Source organism: Cricetulus griseus (assembly GCF_003668045.3).
Source record: "Cricetulus griseus strain 17A/GY chromosome 1 unlocalized genomic scaffold, alternate assembly CriGri-PICRH-1.0 chr1_1, whole genome shotgun sequence".
NCBI lineage: Eukaryota > Metazoa > Chordata > Mammalia > Rodentia > Cricetidae > Cricetulus > Cricetulus griseus.
The window spans coordinates 202,236,314-202,261,958 of NW_023276807.1; positions in this window are offsets into that span (position 1 = coordinate 202,236,314).

Consider the following 25,645-nt stretch of genomic DNA (forward strand, 5'->3'; position numbering starts at 1 on the left):
ACATGGTACGTTTACATACATTCTGGGAAAACACTCAAGGGAGAAAAATAAAATAATGGTTTTATTTTATTTTATTTTATTTTGAAGAATCGAGTATGTCCCCTGTGCATGCTTGATTTGTTCTGAACACAGCTCTCTGTAATTCTCTCCTCTTGGCTGTGGTACACCCAACAGCATCCTCACCAGAGACAAAAGAGAAACAGACCTGCCCAGGATTGGATGTTCATCCTCTAAAACTGTCAGCTAATTCACACACTTTCTTCAAAATTACTCAGCTTTGGAGATATTGGTAAAGCAAAGCACAGTGACACACAACAAACTATTCTATTTCTGTGTACCAGCAACGAGCATATGGACACCAAAGTGAAAAGTGTGATATTATTTACAATTTCTCAAAATAAAGAAACCCTCAGGTGAAGTCTAACAACCAAAATAGACTTCTCTGCTAATGAGCAAAATTTAAAATATCTAAATAATTTAGAGAATTATTTAATATAGATAGGTCTTTAAATATCAATATATAGTAAAGATTCCAAGTCATCTGAAACTGATAAATTAGTTTTTTCATAACTTTTCATGAAAATCTTAGAGGGAAATCTTAGGGGAGGAAATTGTCATAAATTTTATATGAAATGTAAACAAAAACCAAAACAATTCTGAAAGAGAATGGTTATAGTCACTTTTTTCTGGTGTCAAGACTCATTATTTAGTTATAGTGATCTATATAGGACAGAATTTTTAAAATCAAGAATTAGCCTTGATAAGTGTGGCCAACTGATTTTTGCCAAAGGTAAAAATGTGGTATAGAAGCAATTCATCGTCCACAGACAAAATAATCTAAATTCTATATACTATCTGAAAATTAAGTCATTAACTCAAAATGATAGTAAATGTAGTATAAAACATAAGACTATATTGGCTGGAGAGATGGCTCAGTAATTTCGAGTGCTTGTTGCTCTTGCAGAGGACCCATGTTTGATTCCCAGCACCCACATGGAGGCTCAAAATCATTTGTAACTCCATTTCCAGATCCAATGCCCTTTTTTGGTCTCTGCAGGTACCAGACATCTTCATTGTGCTCAGTTATACATGCAGGCAAAGCATCCATATGCATAAAATAAATAAACAATTAAAATGATAAAAAAATAATGACTTTTCAAAAATAGCGGAACAGAAAATCTTCTAGACCTAGAGCTTGAAGAAGAGCTCATAGACACAAAACAAAGCACAATCCACTAAAGAAAAATATGTTACATTGGAGTTCATCAAAATTAAATCTTTTATTAAGTGGAGAAAAGACATCCTGGCATGGGGTGTGTGCCCTTAAAACCCAACACTCTAGAGGCAGAGACAGGAAGATTTCTGAGCTTAAGACCAGTCTGATCTACAAAGTGAGTTCCAGGACAGCTGAGTCTACACAGAGAAACCCTGTCTTCAAACAAACAGATAGGCAAGAACCATCCCAGAATATTCCCACCATGGATACTGTCTACTACATTCATCGTGGAATTTGGCAGAATCTAGATAAGGCATTCATAGATCTGCCTGTACCATCTTTGCAATTGCTTATGACTCTCTAATCATTCTAAATTTAAAAAAGGATTTTTTAAGCCACAAGGATAATAAGATCTAAAATAACAAACTTAATGTGGTTTTTGGTTTTGATTGTCAGCTTAACTGGATTAAGAGTTTAAGTTAGTGAAGGCATTTGCCATCTGAAGGCATTTGCTGAAATTACATTAGGAAGGCCAGGAACTAATGAGCTCTTGATAGATTCATAGTACAATGGCATTATTGGGTGATGGTGGAGGAGCCTAACTGGAGGAAGCATATCACTGGGGTGTGTCCTTGAGGGCTGTTTCTAGGCTCTTCCTGTATTTCTTTTGTATTCTCCTTGCCACCCTTTTTGCCAAGTATCTACCAGGAAGCTGCTACAAATTTCTAGCATCATGATGTCTTCCCAAGCCTATGAGATCCAAGCAACCAAGGACTGAACACTCTGAAACCAGAAGACAGAGTAAGGATCACATCTGCAAATTCCAAGTTAACTCTGGTCACAAATCTAGTGAGGAACATTGGAAACAAGGAGAAAGAGCTAGGGAAAAACTAGTTTATCAGATTCCTAACTTTACTCGACAAACTTAAGGAGCATCTGAAGAAGACCACTCCTCATTTTTAATGCTATTTTTAAGGGTGAACATTCTTTGTTTTCTTTTTTGTTGTTTTTGCTTTTTTGTTTTTCATTTTTCCCTTTTATTGAAACAGATTTTCTTCTCATACATTATTGAACAACTGTAGTTTCCCCTCCCTTCTAGGTCCCCGCCCTTTATGTCCCTCATTAGAGAAGAACAAGCTTCTAAGAGGTAACAACCAAACATGGCAAAATAAAATATAATGAGATAAAACAAAAACCATCATATTGAAGGATGACATGGCAACCTAATAGGAGGAAAAAATCAACATTTTAAAAATGATCTACTAACTATTTGTAACAGTTGGAGGTAATAGAATATACAGATTTGCACAAGTTATATATTTGAAGAAATAAAAATTATAACTGGAAGCCAGGTGGTGGTGGCACATGCCTTTAATCCCAGCACTTGGGAGGCAAAGGCAGGTGGATCTCCATGAGTTTGAGGCCTACCTGGTCTACAGAGAGAGTTCCAGGACAGGGTTCAAAGCTACACAGAGAATTCCTGTCTCAAACAAAACAAAACAAAACAAAAAACAAAACAAAACAAAAAGTTGCTACTAGAAAAAAAGAGTTAAAGGCAAATTGGCTTTTGCATTTTATTTCGGCTATATACAAGTAGGTGAACAGTACTGAATAAATCGTGATTTTGCACATCAGTCTCAGGCCATCCAGACAGAAGCAGAAGTCTGATTAAGTTTGACAGTTTCGGAGATTAATGACAAATTCAGCTCAGCACTGCTTCTGCTTTCCTTGGCAGTCATGGGACTTCTGGGTGTCACTCAGCTAACTTAATGATTCTGATTAAATAAATATTTATAGCATGAGGCCATCACTGAGCAAAATGATCATGTAATTATCACAGGCAAGGGAACAAATGTGGTGAAAGCCATGCCATGATTTAGGAAGGAACCCTGAGTGTAGGATGCTATGTTCACTCCCTCTATGTCCTCAGAAAACAATTATAGGATGGCATAATATATCATCTTCTGTCAAAGTCAAACCCCATGACATATGAGAGAGTTTAGAAGTACCTTCCCGATACTCTTACTAGATATGCAAACAACATGAACCAGCAGCAAATACTCAGTTACTTTGATACCCTGCAGAGGAGGCAATCACACATTTTTCAGATGATGATACTAATGATACTGAGAACTTTATTTTGTGGATGCTGATAGAGATCAAAACCCATTGAAATTCCTTGAGACAGCAAATATTTCCCAGAGTAATTGATAATTTCACTTCAAGGAAAACTATGGAGTGTGAGTGCGTGCATGCGTGCGTGCGTGCATATGTGTGTGTGTGTGTGTGTGTGTGTGTGTGTGTGTGTGAGAGAGAGAGAGAGAGAGAGAGAGAGAGAGAGAGAGAGAGAGAGAGTTAAAAATGCTGAGATTCAAGTGAAGACTTGGTACAGCTTCCTCCCTTTGACGGTTACTCATTTCCAAAGCTTAACTAGAAATTTCTAAGGTGTTTTGTAAAGTGGAAATAACAGGCATTCCTGTCCTTGCTTGCTGCATCACAAACTACACTCACATTCAGCAACCTGAACCTGCCATTATGCAATCCACTTAGTTTGGGTGGGGGTGGGGTAATTAAAGCAAGACCAGGAAACAAAGTCTATGCTTCACAAAGTGACTATGGAGGTATCTCAACAGCTGGGGAGAAGATGTATTTGAAGGTGTCTTCCTTTACATTTCTAGCAGTTCATGCTTGTTGTTAACTAGTGCTTCTTTTGGGCTATAAAAACCAGCTCTCTGGAGCTCAATCCAGTTAGGGCTTCCTCATAGCAGGGAAAGAGGTATAGGGGTTCCAAGATAGCAAGGTTGAATGTACAACATTTAAAATTGGTACAGCTTTGCTCACATTAGTCACTTCAAAGTTAGACTCAGTGGCACACTTATCCCCAAACAAAATATGGCCACACTCAGTGCTAAAGAGGACAAGGACAGGTTTTACATCTCCATGGGAGAAGGGCCAGCTTCCTTGAAAATACATAGAATGGAGATACTACCGTGACCATCTTTTAGAAACTCACTGCCAGATACATCAGATAATTTTAGTTCCACTTCTGAAATAAGAGTGTTCCTTAAGAAGTATATAAAACCTCATATTATAGTGTTGCTTCAGTGAAATTCTTGTCACCACTGAGTAGACATATGAAGAAGATCAGAAAAAAGTAAAACAGACATAAAATTAAATAAAAGCAAAATGTACTGCTTGGTTGTATATAAAAGACAGCATTTCGCAGGGCGTTGGTGGCTCACATCTTTAATCCCAGCACTCAGGAGGCAAAGGCAGGCGGATCTCTGTGAGTTTGAGGCCAGCCTGGTCTCCAGAGAGAGTGCCAGGATAGGCTCCAAAGCTACACAGAGAAACCCTACCTCAAAAAAAGAAAGAAAGAAAGAAAGAAAGAAAGAAAGAAAGAAAGAAGGAAGGAAGGAAGGAAGGAAGGAAGGAAGGAAGGAAGGAAGGAAGAAAGAAAGAAAGAAAGAAAGAAAGAAAGAAAGAAAGAAAGAAAGAAAGAAAAAGACAGCATTTCACAGTGCTTCTTCCTATTTGGGGCTCTTACATTCTTTTTTTTTTAAAAAAAAAAAAGCAATATTTTTATTTTACTTACCAATCCCAGTTCCCCCTCCCTCCCCTCCTGCTCTCCCACCTTTCCCTACCCCCATCCCCCATCCATTCCTCAGAGAGAGTGAACCCTCCCATGGGGAGTCAACAAAGTCGGTCACCTCACATTGAGGCAGGGCCAAGGTCCTGCCCCCTGTATCTAGCCTGGGGGCTCTTACATTCTTTCTGCCCTCTCTTCTGTAATGTTTACTGAGCCTTAGAAGAGGTGGTACAAATATCCTGTTTAGGGCTGGACACTTAACCATCATCACACATTCCTAGCATTTACCGCTGCTCATTGCAAAGGGAAGTATCTCTGACAAAGGCTGGGAGTAGCAGTTGTGTATGGATATAAACATACACATTTAGAAAAGTATTTGGTACCATGATGGTTTAGCTAAACAGCAGAACTAAATTCATCCATTGGTACTAAGACAACCAATTACAAAAACAGGTTTACAGTACCAGATGTAAATTCCTCTTGTGGAATGGGGTTCAAGTCCAGAGAACCTCGGGTTACCTGTTAACAGGTGTTAACTGTTGCCACTGTTGCACCAGTGGCACATCTTGATTGACAGTTTGATATTGTAGTTCATAGGATGTATAGCTGAATAAGACCATAAAAGCCTTTTCCTTTTCTTCCCCAGAGCCTGTGTGGCATCTGCTAGCATTATGAAAGCTAGGCACTGGAGAAGAAATTTTAGCTAGTTCCAGCTTGATGCCTCTTGATACAGCTCTTCCAGCCTCTTCCAGCTTAATACAACCAAGGTGTATGATGTCTTTATCAGCAGGGTCCTATCAACTAGTTCTGTCTTCACATCAGCTGTGGCTGCCTGCCATGGGTCTACACAAGACTGGGCTTATAAACAGTCAATCAGAGCTCCAGGTGGGCTCACATGGCCCTACTCCTCTAAGCTGAACTATTACCAGTTATGGGAAAAGGGAACTCATTGTTTTCCAATGTGAAGAACCCACTATGCTCCCATGAACAGTTCTAAGCTCATTGTCAGACAGATAATCCTGGTTAAACTCGGTGGGTCTCAAAAAAAAAAAAAAAAAGCAACAACAAAAAAGACGTTAATGTCAGAAAAGGACTTGGAGGGAGGAGGGGATAACCTTAGTGGGATGAATATTAGTTACAGTCATAATTAATTTCATAAATGTATGAAATTGTCAAAGAACAAATTAAATAAAATTTTAAGCAGAATTTAAATTAGAATTAAGATATCCACAGAAGAGATTATTACAAATAATCATCTTAAAGTTGAAACAAAATGAGTGTAGCGAGATCTGTGAAAACATACCATAGGACAATCCCTGTCACAACTGCAGTCCAGTAACTGTGATGATAAAGAATTGACTGACTCCTAGAACAGTTCATTTATTCTCTTGTGGGTCAATATCAAAAGCCAATGTGGAGGTGATAACAGCACATTTGTCAGAAATTATGGAATATAAATTTATTGTTCAAGGGAAATAGACTTTGGATAAATGAAAGGGGAAAGAGGCTATGAAAGGGAGTGTAAATTCAGAAAGCTAGAGTTAGATGGAAACAAAGAGAACGTTCATTATTTGATTGTAGGACATGTGAGAACCCTCCCCTGGAGAAACATAACCAGATTCTAGTCTTCCTCACAAGGTCCTAATAGCAAACTGGAGTATGAGTCCACCAAAATTCATCCTGGGGACCCAGTGAGTTTATTAAGCTTACATATAGAGCATGGGTGATTGCATTGGTAACCACTGGTGAGTGTACACCCAGGATGGATGATAGCTCCCCCAGGGCTGCATAGATGGATTCCCCTCAGTTAACCCGTCTCATCCTACACATTTCAGCTCTTCATGAAAGCACATGTCACATGGTAAAGATGAAAACAAATGGCTGGATACTCAGATGAGAGTTCAGTGAGTCTCATCTCTGTATTCTCTCCTATGAGCGATGGTCAAAGTCCAAAGTCTAATACGATGACACTTGGAAAGAGGCACAGATACTCTCATGAATATGGTGGCTTCTTAGAGTGTAAGACCACATTCTACAACAGAAAATTTAGTAATAATATTGTTAAGAGAAACCTGAAAAGTAAAATAGGAAATGGCCAGGAATCTAGCTTGGAAAGACATCAGTGAGTCACTTTGTATTATATCCTATAAACAAATCTGTCTAGGTTTTGAGCATCCACATAACAAAATTAAGAAAAATTTTGGAAGATCTGTCTGGTAGGATGGGCAGAAGTCAGACAAAGTAGAATCAGGGACACTGCAGTGGTCATCTAGAAATGAGGCATAAAGGGCTGGGCAGAGCCTATTGCCAACTACAGGCAGACAGACATACAATCTTCTAACTACTCTCTTCATTGCAAGCTCCTCTGCCCCTCACAGAAATGAAAAGTCCCAAGGAAAGTACTGACCCAGGTGGGCCTGAGTGTGGCACCATGAGGGAGAGCTCTGATATTCCTTCAAATGGATTTCTTTCCTGGTCTTGAGTAATGAAATACACAAATCCACACAACAATCCTACTTCTAGGTATATATGCCAGAGAAACTCATACATGTACACAAGCAGATTCGGATTAAAAAAAAAAAATGTTCATTGTGGGATGGAACTGAAAAAACGTAATATTGAGTGAGGTAGGTCAGACCGAAGAAGACAAATGTCACATGTCCTCTTTTATTTGTGGATACTGGATCTGAGTGAATCTTTAGGTTTGAGTGTGTCACTTTGAGTAACTGCAGACACCAAGAAAGTCAAGAGGGACCATTGAGGAGAGGTGGAGAAAGAGCTTTGGGGCGGGGGACCAAAGAACACAGGTTCTATGGAGGAAGAGAGGGGAAAATAGGGGGAGAAAGACTTAACTGAGTTTCAGATGGAAAGGGCCATGTAGAAAAAGAAAGTGTGGGTAAACAACACTAAATATGCTTGAAAAGGGCACAGGGAAACATTATTTTATAAGCTTGCTTTCTTTATATATACATATATATATATATGTGTGTGTGTGTGTGTGTGTGTGTGTGTGTGTGTGTGTGTGTGTGTGTGTGTGTGTGTATGTGTGTGTGAGTGTGTGTGTATGTGTGTGTGTGTGTGTGTGTGTGTGTGTGTGTGTGTGTGTGTGTGTGTGTGTGTGTGTGTGTGTGTGTGTGTGTGTGTGTGTGTGTGTGTATGGGCTGGAGAGATGGCTCAGTGGTTAAGAGTACTGGCTGCTCTTATAAAGGACCTGCTTCCATCCCCAGCACCCTCATGGCAACTTAAAACCACTTGTAACACCTGTTCTAGGGGATCCAACATACTCTGGTGGCCTTTGCAGGTGCCAGATACACATGTGGTGCACAGACACACACCCAAGCAAAGTACCCTTACACATAAATTTAAAAATTTAAATACCTAACACACCCCCGACACACACACACACACACACACACACACACCACAATTGGAGTTAGCAAACATGTAGAAATAATGTCCTCCCTAGAAGCCACAGACTAACAAACATCTCTGTGCTGGGCAAGGGACACTTCCCTTCAAGTTATTGGTTGTGGGAAATGTAGTTGGTTATTTTTTACTCTTTTGGGTTTTTGTCTCTTTGAGGGCCCACCACCCAGCTCCCAAATAACCACACACAGGTTTATTTTTTCTTATGAATGTCCAGCCTTAATTTGGCTTGTTTCTAGCCAGCTTTTCTTAAATTATCCCATCTATCTATTGCCTCTGAGCTTTTACTTTTCTTTGTTGTTATAATACCTTTCTTTACTTCTTACTGTGTGGCTGGTCCCTGATGTCCCCCTCCTTTTCGCTCCTCGATCTTTTCAGATTTCTCTTCCTAATTATCCTCTCTGCCTGCCAGCCCCACCTATACTTTCTCTTGCCTTGCTGTTGGCCACTTACCTCTTTATTAGACCAATCGGGTATTTTAGACAGGCAAAGTACCACAGCTTCGCAGAGTTAAACAAATATAACATGAAAGAATGCAACACGTCTTTGCATCACTAAAACAAATGTTCCATAGCATAAAGGAATGTAACGTGTATTAAAATAACAGTTCACAACAGGGGATCCAAAACACTCCTTCAAATAATGCCTCTTGTTTACCTGGCAAAATTTGAGGATAAGAACTTGTGGGTCATGATACTACAACTGTGGGCACAAAACTTATAGAAAACAAACTGGAAGTCCTTCCCTGGATGCTAGCTCTCGTAGTATCAGAAGTTGCTATGTAAACTGCCAGAGAGGAAAACTGTCAGCTGGCATACCATCTGTAAACCCTGTGTAAACCCATCTGTAAATTACCTGGCACTAATATCTTGCAAATAACCAATGGTTGTCTAATTGGACTCACAGTCCCTCAAGAGTGTTACTTGTATTATTTTATTATTTTCTTCATATAGATATTATAAATGTGAAACATTATACTCTGATTTACAAAAATAAATGTCCAAATCACACTCCATGAACACACCTTGAATGCCCACACTCTGACTGAGGACTGTTAGTTTTAGCAATTGGTACCTTTCAGGACTCCTAAACGTTATAATGGATCACCGAAACATTTTCTGATGTTCTTTGATCTTGTTGTAGATCCATCTGTCAGTAACTTCCCACTTGCAAGATTTCTTCAGTATTCCCACTGTGAATGTGTTCTTCCTGTCTTAGCTAACTCTTCATTGCTATGACATGATATCCAAGATATAAAAGGAAGAAAAATTGACTTAGAACTTAGGCAGAGGCCTGTGATTGGTTGGCCCATTGCTTTAGACCCTGTGATAGATAAGGCAATATGGAGAAGGCTACTCACCTCAGGGCAACTGGGGAACAAAAGCAGAAGATCCTATTTAAGGACATTCACTGCCACAGTGGCTAAGTTTGCTTTCACTGTGCCCCAACTCCCAAACTTTCTACTTCCCAATAATACCTCCAGTTGGAGAGCCTAATTCTTTAGGATCTTGGCCTTTGAGGGGCATTTAAGACCGAAACCCTAGCATTGGCATGGATTATTTGGGCTCTGAGCCTTAGATGGTCTGTTTTGTCTTGACTTTGGAATGCTATTTCATTAGGTATAGAATTTCAGGTTGATAGTTTTGTTATTTCCATAGTTCAACTTCTTTCTAGACTTCCTTGTTTCTAAAAGAAATGGGCTGTAATCCTTGTCCATTTTCCTTTGTATGTAGAATGACTTCCCTCCTTCTGATATATTTCAGAGTTCCTTATTAACACTGGTATTGAATGGTTTATTGTTTTAAATGTCTTGCTATGATTTTCTTTTCTTTATGAGTGTGTGTGTGTGTGTGTGTGTGTGTGTGTGTGAGAGAGAGAGAGAGAGAGAGAGAGAGAGAGAGAGAGAGAGAGTGTGTTTCATGGAGCTTCTTGGCTCTGAGAGCTCTTTGTCTTCATTAAATCTAGAAGTACTTTGACCATTATTTCCTCAAACAAATTTGTCTCATTTCTTAAAGTAGTAAATGTTATTTCAACTACTTTAATAAGATTTTTCTCGATATTATTTTCAGAATACTTACCCCTAACATATGGAAAAACAATCAAGTTCATATGTTGACAGTTTGTCATGTATGAATTCTAGTCTTTGTGTATGACTAATACCATTAAATATTAACATGGGTTAATACTGCCCCCTTCTCTCTCTTTGTTTTCTTATGATGACATAGCAATAAGGCCATCACCAGAGGCTCACACCTAGACTAAATAGATTTCTGTTCATTATAAATTACCCAGTCTGAAGTATTTTATTATAAGAGCACAAGATGAACAGATGCCTTTCAAGACAAATACAAGATGCAAGGATGTAGATGGCAGGGCAATTGACCTGTTTTGAAGATACTAATCAAATTAACTACTTATAGACCTTTCTTTGAACTGTTATATATATATATATATATATATATATATATATATATATATCCATTATTTTGGGTGGTAGAATTACAATGTAAAATTTTAAATTATTGGCTTTCTGGCCAATTTAGGAAATATGATATAAAAATAGAGAAATAGAACTATCTTAGAAATATGCGTAACTATTAAAGCTCACTTAGATTTTAAGGTATATATCTATTATTACTAGAAGAAGCATATCTGCCTAGTTTGTTTTTTTATTAGTTCAAATTAGAAACAAGGCTGCTTCACATGTCAATTCCTTCTCCCTCTACCTCCCCTCCCCCTAGCCCCCCACCAGCCCCCCACCTCATTCCCTCTCTGCTCCCCAGGGAGGGTAAGGCCCTCCATGGGGATTCCCCAAAGTCAGTCATATCATCCTTGGCAGGGCCTAGGCTCTCCCCCATGTGTCTAGGCTGAGAGAGCATTTCTCCATGTGGGATGAGCTCCCAAAGTCCCTTCTTATGCCAGGGGTAAATACTGATCCACTACCAGGGGCCCCATAGAGTGCCGAGGCCTCCTCACTGACATCCACGTTCAGGGGTCTGGATCAGTCCCATCAATCTGGGGTCCATGAGCTCCCCCTTATTCAGGTCAGCTGTTTCTGTGGGTTTCACCAGCCTGGTCTTGACCTCTTTGCTCTTCACTCCTCCTTCTCTGCAACTGGGTTCCAGAGTTTAGTTCAGTGTTTCTCTGTTGGTGTCTGCCTCTGCTTCCATCAGCCACTGGATGAGAGCTCTAGGATGGCATATAAGGCAGTCATCAGTCTCATTATAGGGGAAGGGCATTTAGGGTAGCCTCTGCCTGGTTTGTAAGAGTTGTCTTTTTCTCTATCAGTCACTCTGGATAAATATTCACACACATGTGCTTGTAGACATTTGATTATTGACAAGCCACATATATAACAAAGGACTCACAAAACTGTAATGGAGTTGAAAACTTTGTCATCTAATGGCATCATAGTCATCAAGAAGTCAGAGTGCAACATACTCTCCATGTTTTAGGCAATTTCAGTGTCAAGAAACTTCCTATTGGTTGTAAATACACATGCAATTGTTCATAGTCCATGTACTTGGTGATAATCAACTGTTTCTGGCTTATGTGTCTATCTGCCATTCTACGGTTTAGCCATTATTTCACACAATGTAGTCCTGTGTAGATAAAAACCAGTTTACTACTAAACAGTGTGTCATGCTATGCTAGCAGCGGCTGTACCCATCTCTTTTCATGTTTACAGCATCTCTTGATTGCATCTCAAGGTCAAGTCATGTTATTAACCTCCACAATCTAGATTTGGAAAAGGACGTGCTGTGATCTGAGCACAATGAGGAAATTCCCTAACAATGCATCTGCAATGCAAGATCAATTAAGATCAGTGCACAAATCAAATAAGCCCCAGCATACCCCAGTAGATTAAGAAAAAGTGAATGTGGGGGGTTTGTGATTAGGGAAACTGAAGCAGAGAGGAGCTAAATGCCTTCCTTCTCACAAGGTCACAGAGAGAGTCTGCATGGGGCCAGGGCAGGGGTGTCTTTCCCCCACTACATACTCTTCTATATGTTAACCATCAAGAACATGCAGAGTCAATGGATGCTGGCATTTTACATAAATACATGACGATGCAGTGCTAGATGCAATAAAAATCTCAAGCATAAAATGTGGAAGCAATTCAAGAAAACAGATCTCACAGTTTTGCCTCTGTCAGAGTCAGAATCTCACATGCTCTGATTAAAATCCAACATCTGCAGGCATTTAAAATTCAAATATACAGGTATTCACATTTTCTCCATTCACAATGTTTTACTGCTGCTTTTTTCATCTTAAATATTAAAAACATTACATTATTTTATTTCATATGTCAAACTCCATGTCTCTGTATATTACACATTGCTCTTTCACCCCCAATCTCTGCTCTGGTTCAAATCCAGCTCCTAGCTAAGGAAATAAAAAAACATCTGAAAATGTTTAGTGGACTCATCCCAAGGCCCAAGTGGACTACAATTTATGCCAACTTGACAAACACAACAAACAAACAGATTTGCCACCAATTAAGGTGTTTATCTGAAAACATTGCAGAATGAATAATATGCAAAGGCCTCTTTTTCAGACCTAAACACTGGACCTTTATTCCACGAAGAATTTGCAATGAAGATGGAGAATATTCTGGCTGCACCTGGCCCTCCACCGACAGGTGAGCATGGGATTGAGATTCCACCAACCCTCTGTCATTAGTGGTGAGGAAAACTGGAGTTTGGAAGGGATCAGGGGGTGGGAAGAATACAATAGGTTTGAGTCCCTGCATTAATACACATTGGTGAGTATGATTTCACAGGCTCTCTTTCCAGCAAATCAAACACTTAACTTATAACCAAATCAGAGGGAAACCTATCCATTTTCTTGAGGATCATCTGCTATGAACAAGTTCTCACTCCATGAATTTGAAAGTGCAGGAAGGACCACCTTTCCCAGGAAGTGAAGATCAAACACCTCCAGAGGCAAGGAGAAACGTGAGCAGTCAGAGGTGGACTGTGGAAGGCTGACGAGGACATGCCTATAGTATAAAAGCACTTCTTTTATTTTTAAAACTGCTGTGTTATCTGAATAAAATCTATGTGCAAACCATGGGTCTGTAATCTGTCTTTCAGCTATTCCCCAAACACCACGTTTGATGTTCATTCTGATGAATCCATGCTCCATCCCCACCCCAGCCCTCCCCAACGCCTTATCTTCAAAACAAGCCAGCCCGAACAGCTGCAATTTACAAGTTGAACAGGTCATGTGAATCTCTGTCAGAAAATCAGAGTGTATCAGAATTCCTTGAAGAATCAGATAAAAAAAGGACATTCTTCATCCCAGTTCCCAGAAACCCTGATTCTAAGGATTGGGTGTTGGTCCTAGGAATATGTATTATAAGGCTTATCAGGCGATGCTGGGCCCCTTTTGGAGGGAGTTGCTTTGCTGTACTGTGGATCTATCTGTGTTCAATAGACCTATCAAATTGTAAGGAAAAGACCAACATGGTGGAAATGTCCACTTTTCATCATTGCTTCCTGTCCTCTGTCTTTAGGACCAACAGACCAGGAAGGTTTCTACAACTAGTGTCACCCTTGAAAGAGGACATGGTGGGACAGAAAAACATAAAACATAAAAAAAAAAATTTCAGTTGAAAAAAACCAATAAGGAAGAATTTTCCATTCCAAGTCATTTGGAGCTGAAAACTCATGTTCTCTGCAACACCAAATGTGTGTGTGTTTGTATGTGTGTGTGCATATGCACGAGTGTACATGCATGTTGTTGTTGGATAAGCCCAGCACGTTACATGAGCTAGGCAAGTACTCTACCACTGAGCAATGTCACCAGCCCCATCTCCCAATTCCTTCCTCAACAGTAGATTCCTCAGTTGAATGAACCAACTAACAAATGCCTTTGCTCCCAATTCACCTGCATAGCACAATTAAATTATGGGACCATTTTGCTTTTTAAATCTGTACTCAACAGAAAAAAAAAGTGAATAGAGGCATAACCTTTGGAAAGTTGTAGGACTATGATAAAGAAAATGTGAAATAAAGATTCTGCAATAATTCAAAAACAGAAACAATCTGCAATTTTGATAACAGTTTGAAGGAGCTTTTAGGATCTTTCCAGCCTCTTACTAGGGCAGTCTGTATGTGAAGCTACTGCCAAGCCTCAAACAGTCTCTTACCCCTGACGAATGAATGCTTTAAGACAGAACAGCACTCAGGCATTCAGATTTGGTAGCATTAACTGCAGTAACATAACTCTGACATTCCACTTAAGGACAAGGGGTAGAACAATCATAAAAACCTTCTGCTTCACTTAATTTAATGTTTGACAAGTCCCTTGAAGAATAACTGGAATATTCTCGCCAAATGCTTTAAGTCCTGTCTTGACCACATCTGTCCCTGGAGTTTGTTCATGGACATCTTAGGATATAATAAATCCTTCCTTCCTGAAACCCAGCCTCCAGCAAGGAATGCTGAACAGATGGTATTAATCATCGGATGCCAATCTGATTTCTAGGTAGATGCCCTGGTGATGGGAAAGTGGTTCGTTTTCCATTGTCCTCTCCATCATTTTTATAGTAAGAAGCCTTTAGTCACGAATGATAAGGTCAGAAACAAATAGTTTTTCTCTATTGAAGAATTTAAAGATAGATGCCCATATTTGGGTCTTTATGATTCATCTTGGTCACATGATGACAGGTCTAGATAACAAACCAAGTACAGAGCATGTCTTATATCGTGGTAAAGCAACAGATATTACCATTGCAGTGTCTTCTGGTAAACATCTCAGATCAGACAGCACATTTACTATCTTAGATGCTGGTACTTGAGGCAATTGTGAGTGCCTTTCAAATTCATTCATTTATTATCTTTGTGTATATATGTTGGTGTTTCGGTATGTGAGTGTGGGTGCATGAGGGCCATTATGCACATGTAGAAGGCAGACACCTTGGGTGTCCATCCTTGACTTCCACCTTGTTTTAGGCAGAGTCTTGAGCTGGCCACTGTGGTGTATGCCAGGCTAGCTGGCTCACAAACATCCAGGAATTCTTCTGAGTCTTCCTCTCAGCTCAATGGAGGAGCACAGGGATTGCAGACATGCACTACTGTGTTTGATTTTCTATAGATTCTGGTGGTCCAGACTTGGGTTCTCTTTTTTTTTTTTTTTTTTTTTTTTTTTTTTTTGGTTTTTCAAGACAAGGTTTCTCTGTGGTTTTGGAGGCCATCCTGGGACTAGCTCTTATAGACCAGGCTGGTCTCGAACTCACAGAGATCCACCTGTCTCTGCCTCCCGAGTGCTGAGACTAAACGCGTGTACCACCACCACCCAGCTTAGTTCTCATATTTTTAAGAAGCAAGCACTTTACCCACTGAACCTTCTCCTCAGCCTACATTTCAGACTTTCTATGAGGAGGTATATCACTAGAAATAATAGTGGGTCAAGAGCATGTCTCCTGAGAAGACCCAAATTATGGTCAGATACCCTAAATTCCAGAAGTTCATGGGGTATGATGTTGGGAAATTATGTCCCAGTACACTGGAGAATCTACAAGAAAATGGATACATTTCTGAACATGTATAACTTACAAAAATTGAACCAAGAGGGTATAGACTATCTAAATACTTTAACAGTAAGTAATGAGATTGATGCAGTAATTGAAAAACATCTCCTAATAAAGAATATCTTAGGACCAAACAGTTTAACTCTGTGGCTTTTCCAGATGTAAAGAAGAGCCAAAGGCAAGACTTCTCACTATACTATAAGGGAGGAAAGAAAGGGATGCTTCCCAAATGGTCCTGTGAAATGACTATAAACGTGAGACTCAACCCGCCCCCCAAAAAATACATGAGAAAACAATAGGGCCAAATCCTTCATGAGCATTGACACAAAAACCAGCAGTTAAGGGTTGTTTGGTGGCAGAGGTATCATTTCCTTCTGTGGCAAGCCACTGATACCTTGTGCTTTGTCCTGCACATAACACTCTGCCCACACTCAGGCAAGAAAATGTACTTAAAGTCAGTAAGCCACAAGATGTAAAAATAGGGGTAGACTTGTTGAGATGGGGGGCTCCAGGGGGAGAGAGAAGGGGTGAGAAAGGGGAAAGGTGATGAAAACAACTCAAATCTATTATATACGTGAATGAAACTGTCAAACAGTAATTTTTTTTTTAAATCCTCTACAAGATAGTTTCAAATAGGATTCACATGGGAAGAGGATACACTGTGATCAAGCTGCTTTCATTCCAGGGTCACATGATCATCTGAGCAGGAAACACTGTGGGCAAAATTCAACAGCTCTTCATGACAAAAGTCCCATGGAAGTTAGGTTCAGAAGAATAATGCCTCAGCAGAACTTATATACAGCAGACCTGTGGCCACCTCACGCTGGATGGAAGAAGCTGAACGCATTTCATTGTATCACTCTTATTCGATATAAAATTTGACATCTTTGCCAGGAAATAAAGCAAACAACAAACATAACACAAATAAGGAAGATATGGAAACTACCTATTTTTATGGATGACATGACCCTAATGTATAGAAAGTATACCACCAGAAGATAGGATAGAGCTGATGAACAAATTTAGCAAAAAAACAGGAAACAATTATCAACATACAATGTTTTTTTCTGGCACCAATAATGAACTTGCCAAGAAGGAAAATGGGGGGGGTCTTGTTCATAGTAGCCTCAAAAACATCAAATATTTAGGAATAAATCTAACCAAAAAAGCAAAGTCCCTACAAAGTAATCCAAAAACCACTGAAGAAACTGAAGAAGATAGTATGTGGTAGAAGGACCCCCTTTGTTTGTGTCTCAGCAAAACTATGTTGTTACGTGGCCATATTACTAGAACTGATATATAATTCAGTGAGATCTCCATGAAATTATCAACAATACTCTGTATTGAATTAATACAAATCATAATGTATTTAATGTGGAATCACAAAAGACTCCAAATGGCCAAAGAAACCATGAGAAAAGGAGCAACACTAGAGATACCGTACATCCAACTTAAAAGTACACTGTAGAGCCATGCAACAGAAACAACACGTGTTGTTTTTGTTTTTCAGGTTGGTATCAGTTTTATTTTTGTTTTTTTTTGTTTTTGTTTTTTTTTTTGTTTTTCGAGACAGGGTTTCTCTGTGGCTTTGGAGGCTGTCCTGGAACTAGCGCTTGTAGACCAGGCTGGTCTCGAACTCACAGAGATCCACCTGCCTCTGCCTCCCAAGTGCTGGGATTAAAGGCTCGTGCCACCAACACCCTGCCAGCTTTAATTTTTAAAGACTCAATGAAAATATAACAGAACTAGAACATTTAAAATAGGCATACTTACTACACAAACCTGCAATTCATTCAAGTCATGCAACTATAGAATATGAAAAGTATAGTACACTAAAATTCCACTTTTGTTACAATTATACATTTATGCATAATTTCTATAATGGAAGCAGATATTCTCTCTAACAGACATAGATAGATGGACCAGGACGGAAGACCCAGATAAACCTATGCAGCTACAGTGCTATGCTTCTCCATATAGGTTTCAAAACCACTGGAGAACAGCCAGCCTCTTTTTCGGGTGATTCTAGAAGAGCTGGGGTTCATGTGTAGAAGAATAAAACCAGGCCTGTCGCTCTCGTCCTATGCAAAAGTCAATTTAAGAAAAGATTTAAAAAAAAAGAAAAAACAAGCTCAAAGTATTGGCTTGAAACTCTGAAACTACTAGAGGACAATATAAAGGACGCGTGTCTAGGTGTGGGCATAAGCAATGACTTCCTGAGTAGCACTTGGATAGCTTGGGTTATAATGGAAAGAACTGACTGAAACTCGAAGCTTCTGTGAGTAGGGGAAATAGTCAGTAGAGTGAAGAGACAACTTATAGGTGAGAAAACATTCTCCAGCTGGCCATCAAGGGATTAATAACCAGATTTATAAGAACTTAAAGAAACCAAACACCAAGAGAACCAAGAATTGAGTCAACAAATCAACAACTGCACTGAAAATTTCTCCAAAAAAAAAAATACTACAAATGATCAACTTATTCACGAAAAACTGTCCAGCCTGTTTAGCTCTGAGGGAAATACAAACTGTAATTACACTGAGATGCCATCTTATCCTGGTCAGAATGGCTATAAAGATAACAACAACAACAACAAAAAAAAACCACAGCAAATTCTGATGACATTGAAAAAGAGAAGGAACTCACACATCATGGGTGGAGATGTAAATTAGTGAAGCCATTGTGGGGATGAGTATGGAGGTTTTTCACAAAATTAAAAGTAGATCTACCACATGACCTTGCTGATATATATATATATATATATATATATATATATATATATATATATCCCAAGGAGTTAAAGTCAGTATACAGTAAAGGCAGCTGCTAGCCAGTGTTACCATGGCACTGCTAACCATTGCCAAAGTATAGAATCTGCATATGCTTTTTTCAGCAGACGAATGGGTAAGGAAAACAGTATGTGTAAAATGGAGTATGATTAACTATCGGGAAGAACGGGATCATGATATCTGCGAGGAAAATGGATGAAACTGGGCATCACGTTAAGTAAAATTAATCAGACTCAGAAAGACAACTAGCACATGTTCTCTTTCATGTGTGATTGGAGGGGAAAGACATGAACGTAGAAAGGTGAACATTACAGAAAAAAGGGTGATGATGAGGGAAGGGCAAATGGATAAGAGACGCTGATGTGCATCAGAGTACATTACAACACAAAAATGTCACAATGAAACCCATTGCATTAAACAATTTTCCCCATTACTTTGCATTTGTTATTTTTTTCTTTTCTAGTGTATTATATCCCAACCACAGTTTGCCCTTCCTCCACTCCTTACAGTCCCCCACCTCCATTTCCCTTCAGAAAAGAGCATGCCTCCCAGGGGTACCAACCCAACATGGCATACATAACAAGTTACCATAAGACTAAGCACATACACTCTTGTCAAAGTTAGATGAAGCAACCCAGTAGGAGAAAATGGGTCCCAAGAGTAGGCCAAAGAACCAGAGATACCCCACTACCACTGTTAGAGGACCCACAAAAACTCCCAAGCTAAACAATATATCGTGTATGCAGAGGATCTAGTGTAAACCCATGCGGGCTCCATGACTGCTGCTTCTGTCTCTGTGAGCCCCTATGAGCCCTGCTTAGTTGATTCTGTGGGCTGTGCTCTCGCGGTGTCCTCTCCCCCTCTGGCTCCTACAGTCCTTCCTCCTGCTCTTCCATGGGGTTCCCTGAGTTCTGCCTAATGTTTGGCTGCCTCTAGTCTCTGTATCTTCTCTGAACAGTTGCTGGATAAAGCCTCTCCAATGACAACTGGGCTAAGCTCCGGTCTCTTGAGTATAGCAGAATATCATTAGGAATTATTTCATTGGCATTGGGGGTGGGGGAGGACAGTCCTGTTTCTATCCTGGGTCTCTGGGCTATCCAGCCACTGTTTCCTGGCCATCCAGCCAATGTCAAACATGGGCTCCCACTCATGGCAGGGGCCTCAAGCTGGGCCAGTCATTGGTTGGCCACTCCCACAATGTCTGTGCCATCTCTACTCCAGCACTTCTTCCAGGCAGGATAAAATGTAGGTTGAAGGTTATGTGGCTGGGTTGGTGTTCTAGTCCCACCACTGGAAGACTTTCCTGGTTACAGGAGTGGGCCAGTTCAGACTCCATATTCCCCATTACTAGAAGTCTTCACTAGGGTCATATACTAATAAAATATGTTTTTTTAAAAAATATGCTGTCCTGTAGAGTAACTACAAAATTAAGACAAACTTAATTTTTCACTGGTATCATGTATATAGCTCACCAAGCAAAGCAAATATAGCAGAAATCACTTGCTGTTATTCCTGAAGTCCTGTGTTCTGCATCAATAGTGGTATAGTGGTACATGCAGATGGTCCTTAATTTGTAAAAGTATATGATCCAGGTAAGGGCTGGAGGGATTGTTCATTAGTTAAGAGCATTTGCCACTCGATCATGAGGACCAGGGTTCTGATCCCTAAAGCCCTATCAGGTGGCTTGCAAAATCTGTAACTCTGGCTCCAAGGGGATCCGATGCCCTCTTCTAGCCTCTATAGGCACCTGCATGTGCAAACACACACATACACACACACACACACACACACACACACACACACACACACACACGACATAGAGAGACTATAGGCTGACAAACAGAATTTAGGTAATTAAATAAACAAGTCTTGGGATGAAGAAACAATCATAACTCCAATGTCTAACACTATACTTGCTTGCTCCATGATAAATAATTAATCATTTTTACATACATAATAAATAACTACTAAATTTTGAGGGTAGGGCCTAGGAAATGGCTCAAAGGATACAGTGTTTGCTGTTTTGGCATGAGGACCTAAGTTCAGAGTTCTAGAACTTGGGGGCAGCTAGTAAGGAGGGTCAGAGACAGGAAAACCCTGGGGCTTGCTGGCCAACCAGTCTAGCCAAAACAGCAAGCTCCAAGTTTATTGGAAGACCCTGCCTCAAAAAAAAATGGAGAGAGTGGATAGAGGGAGTTATCCAACATTAGCCACACACACACACACACACACACACACACACACACACACACACACCGCCACACACACATACCATACTGATAGACACCACACATTTATAAATATCACACACATACTATTTTTCTAGTTACAGATTAGAAATTCTATGACTGAATAACGGAGACTGTGTGGCATTTCTATCTCCTTGACTGTGGAATACTTTAGGGGACAGTAAGCCATGCCTGTTACTCAAGGCATGGTCAAGGTGAGGTCAGGATGACATGGGATGGGCTCTTAAGGGGCTGCAAGCACATGGGAAGCCCCTACTCTCTGGCCTTGCTGCCTTGCTGCCCTGGACATGCTCTGGCTTGCGTTTGGCTGGTATTTATCTGAATAAAGATATCTTAAACCTACAGGCTCTCACTTTAGAATACAGCACTAGCTTTTGGGAAATTCATCTCAAGAACACTTCATGAGAGGCAGAACTTGTACTGGCAGTTCAGAGGACATGGAGATGCAAAGAAAGCAGATATACATGAGGGAGGAATCCATTTGGAAAGAATAACATAAAAATGAAGTACAAGTTACATTAACCTGGAACTTGGTGAGGTCAAGGAAATTTATGGAAATGTTCAAACTGCAATTATGGGAGTTAACCAGATTGGACAACACCCCACCTGTACTCCATGGAAGCAGTGAGAAGTGGAGGTAGAATGGTTACCATCCTGAAGCCTTTATATCCATAGTCTCATAAGAAACTAGTAGTCACTGAAATGCCATTTGGAGTCAAGACCATCAAATCCATGCTCCATGCTTCTCCTTTTTAGAGGCATCTAAAACAGCTGGTATGGGTAGGCAGCAGAAGGGGAGAAGGGTGGGCTTGTTTTCCAAAATAAGAGATGCAATCTAATGAGGAACCCTCATCAAATTGTGGTTCCACTATTTCTCATTTCTCCTCTCTTCTTCCTTTTTCCCCTTCAGCTCCACTCCTCCTTCTTCCGCTCCTTCTTCCCTGTATCAATAAATCTTTTCGCCAAGCCACCCAAGCTCTGCCACCACGTGGGCACCCAAAATAACACACAGAGTCTTATATTAATTACAATGCTTCTGGCCAGTGACTAGGATTTCTTATCTGCTATCTCTGTCTTAAGTGTCAACCATAATTATTAATCTATATGTTTTATAATTATCTGATCGAGGACACTGGTGGCATGCGTCCTCTCTTGTCCAGCTTACACGCAGCTCCCAGAGAAGAGAGGAGGAGGAAGAAAGCGATTCCTTGCTTGTTCCTGCTTATATTCTGAGTCTGCCTGCTACGTCACTTCCTGCCTGGATCACAAGACTTCTCTTTACTACATTTCTCAGAATCCTCCTTCTCTCCTAGTCCCACCTAACTTGCTTCCCTATTGGCCAACAGTACTTTATTCATTAACCAATAAGACAAACATATACACAGAAGGACCTCCCCTGTCACTTTCCCTTGCCTTTTCCCTCTTCTTCTCTTTCTCTTCTTCCCCCTCTTCTTTTACTCACCACTTTCCTCCTCCTCCCTAACCCCTCTCTCAGCTGCCTTTTTCTTCTGAATGTACCTTCAGAGAAAGTCAGGGTCACCATTGACATTTGACAGCCTTTCCTGTCCTGTGGTAAATGTCATCCACTTAGTTGTGGATCCCCAGTGAATCCTGTGTATTCATTATTTCTGTTTCCCCGTTTACAGCAAAGGAGGCCAACTAGATGATGGCCTTTGAATCCTACTTCCCCTTGCTAGTGAAGGAGCTAGTTTTGAATACTGAAAACAAGTGCAATCTTCATGATACTGGAGCCATCATCTGGAACCACCTTAGCATGAGGCCACCTCTCTCAAAGAGGGTACTACACTGTCCTGAAGCTCTTGTAGTTCCATACTGTCTTGCAGAACAGTTCGCAATAGTAAGGTAAGAGCAGGTTTTATGGGTAATAACTAAGTCCATTTGTATTCTTATATATACATTTTTTATATGGTGTTTTTATAAGTCAACCATTACTACCAGAGTGTAAACAGTTGATTTGAGGTCCTCTGTTTACATTGTTGTTCACCTAAGTGTTGTTGTTCTTTTGCTTCAAATGGGAGGATAAAGCTGGAAGGGGTCCTGCTTGGGGGCGGGGGCACATGGCAGATTCCATGGCTGGCGAGGATGACCGAGGCAAACACACCAGGCAGACAGAGCTAGAGGGAGAAGTTTTATTAGAAAGGGGGGAAGGGGAAGGAAAGAGAAAAGAGGTAAAGAGACACAGAGACACAGAGAGAGGACAGAAGAGAAGAGGGAGACAGGGGCAGAAAGAGAGGAGGGCAGAGAGCTGAGAGTTGAGAGAGAAAGAGCAGAAAAAGCAGAAAGAAGAGTAAGAGCAGTAAAAGAGTGGAAAGAACAGTAAAAGGCAGGAAGAGCAGACGAGAACATAAGTGGGCAGGGTCCGTCTTTAAAGGGGTCCTTTGCACCTACATGCAGACTAGTACTCTTGGAATCCTGGGCTGACCAGAGTACTACCTGAGTGCATTCTGCCAGGTGACAGGGGCCAGGGGCAGGCCAGCATAATACCTGATTCCTTACACTAAGTCTATTTCAGAAAGTGACATTCAAAGAAACAGAGTGGCCTGATTCATGTCCCAGCTAAGTATGTAGCACTGTTCTTCTAATGGGCAGGAATCTCAGTTTAGGCACTTAGAGGTTGCATTGTCTTTGGAAAATTACCTTCATTCACTATATCTGGGCTTCTTTAATCATTCATAAAGAGAATAAGATAATTATTCCTTTGTGGTATAACCCAATTGAAGAGCACATAAAGCAGTGATCAAAAATATCAACGTAGTTCTGATACCCAACATGTCCCAGTCTTCTGAAAATATTTGAGCAAATAAGTTGTCCAAAATCAGAGGTTATATTGATTATTGATTAGTAGTGTGGAAAACAAAGTTGAGTGTGGTATAGCCTGTGCTATTAATAAAAATCCAAGTGGGGAGGGAAAGTATAACATAAGGGAATAAACAATATACTAGGTAGAATTAGATGAATTTACCTCAGAGGCAGCCAAGTGCAAGAAATAACCCAGAGAAGAGGACAGCAGGACGAGCTCCCAGCCCAAGCTCAGCAAAGGCTGTGTGGCTGAGCGCATGTCTTTCAACACAATACAGAAAACAGTCTATCTGCTGCATCATCTTCCTCCAAATTCTCCCTGTCTGAATTAATAGATTAAATGGGTGAGAAACTCATCAGGATTCCCACACATAGAAATCAAGATGTAGAGTCAAACTTGTATCCACTCTTGAGCTAAGAATTTTTAAGTTTGATTTTTAACCAGAATGGGGGCTGGGTGTTCCCAGAGGGTGGTCTGCTGGTCAGGATGAGGGCTGGGTGTCCCTGGAGGGTGGTCTGCTAGTTTTGCAACCAGAAATGTTTGCTGCCAAGCACCGGAGGCATAAGCATAAGTGTAATACCAGGAGAGCAGCCAAGGCCCCACTAGGGTTGCTTTTATTGTTTGTCTAAAGTGGATGTTTTTCCAAGGAAATTGCATTGTTTTCCCGAAAGGAGATCCATCATCCTTGTCTTTGTGGTTACAGAACAGGAATCAAATTGATGAGGCGATGGCTGCCTGCTCCAAAGGAAAGAAAAATGCAACAAAGCAGGCATCCCCTTCCTTTGCTTAGCCCTTCTCGAGGATAAGAATGCCTTTGAACTCAAAGTGTCATGCTTGCCCTTGAAGGAACCCATCTCTAGGATCTGACTCTAAAAACCCTTTGGATACCTGGGAACCCAATGCAGACATTGAGGTTCTTCTTTAAAACTTCAAAGAGTTCAGAGCAGCTCCTTCATCTCAAATTCTGGAGGGTTAATTTGAACCTGGATGTTTGGGAAATTATAGAGTATATGGCCCAGATTCCCAAACTCAGCAAAAACATTTGAATAAAAATCAGGCCAAAGAAGTCCTAACTACACCCAAGGTTACTGTCAGTATTGTTAAATGTTAAGGCTATAATTTCCTCTGATTTGGCTAAAACCGTTTCCAGTCCATACAAGTTAGAGATGTTGTACATATGTGACTTCTCAGCTATCCTTGTCTTTCAGTGTCTATAGCAAGATACTACACAGGTTTTAAATTATCAGTCTGAGTCTGATACAAATCTCAATGACTGTAGACTAGTGCCACCCTCTTGGGGTTGAATCCAGGGACAAGGCCAGGCGGTGGTGTCGCAAGCCTTTAATCCCAGCACTCGGGAGGCAGAGGCAGGCGGATCTCTGTTAGTTCGAGACCAGCCTGGTCTACAAGAGCTAGTTCCAGGACAGCCTCCAAAGCCACACAGAAACTCTGTCTCAAGAAAAAAATTCAGGGCCTAGAAGGGTGCACAGAGCCATCATTTCTTCACCAAAGGTTCATCTTACCTTTCATGCCTCCTCAGAGATTCATTGGAGCATCATCTCTCAAGCTGTTTCTGCCACCGTTCACTCCCACAGATTGCTCAATGCATTCCTTTGGTCTCTGCTGCAGTCTCTGGTGATGACAGTGCCTTCACCTCCAGGAATACTGACCTCCTTTTCTAAGCTGAATCTCTTCCCTTCTCCCAAAAGGGAAGTCTGCCTCCATCTGCTATGTTCTCCTGGCAGCAAGTTTCCCAGCTCCTTGTCCTGGGCCAAAAAGCATATGCTCATGTCCAGTTATGTCTGAAAGGGTTGAAATTTTACCATACTCCACAAACTCATGTTCCTCATCTGCTACTGATTGCTCACAATGTCTCAGGCCTTGTATTGTTTTCTTTACTCCTCGGGATGGTAAATCAAATATTACCGTCTTATGAATGCACATTCAAAGCTCATGTCTTGGCATTAGCTAGTCAAATTCAATTGTTGAGTTCATCCTTTCCCTTCATTTGCTACGAT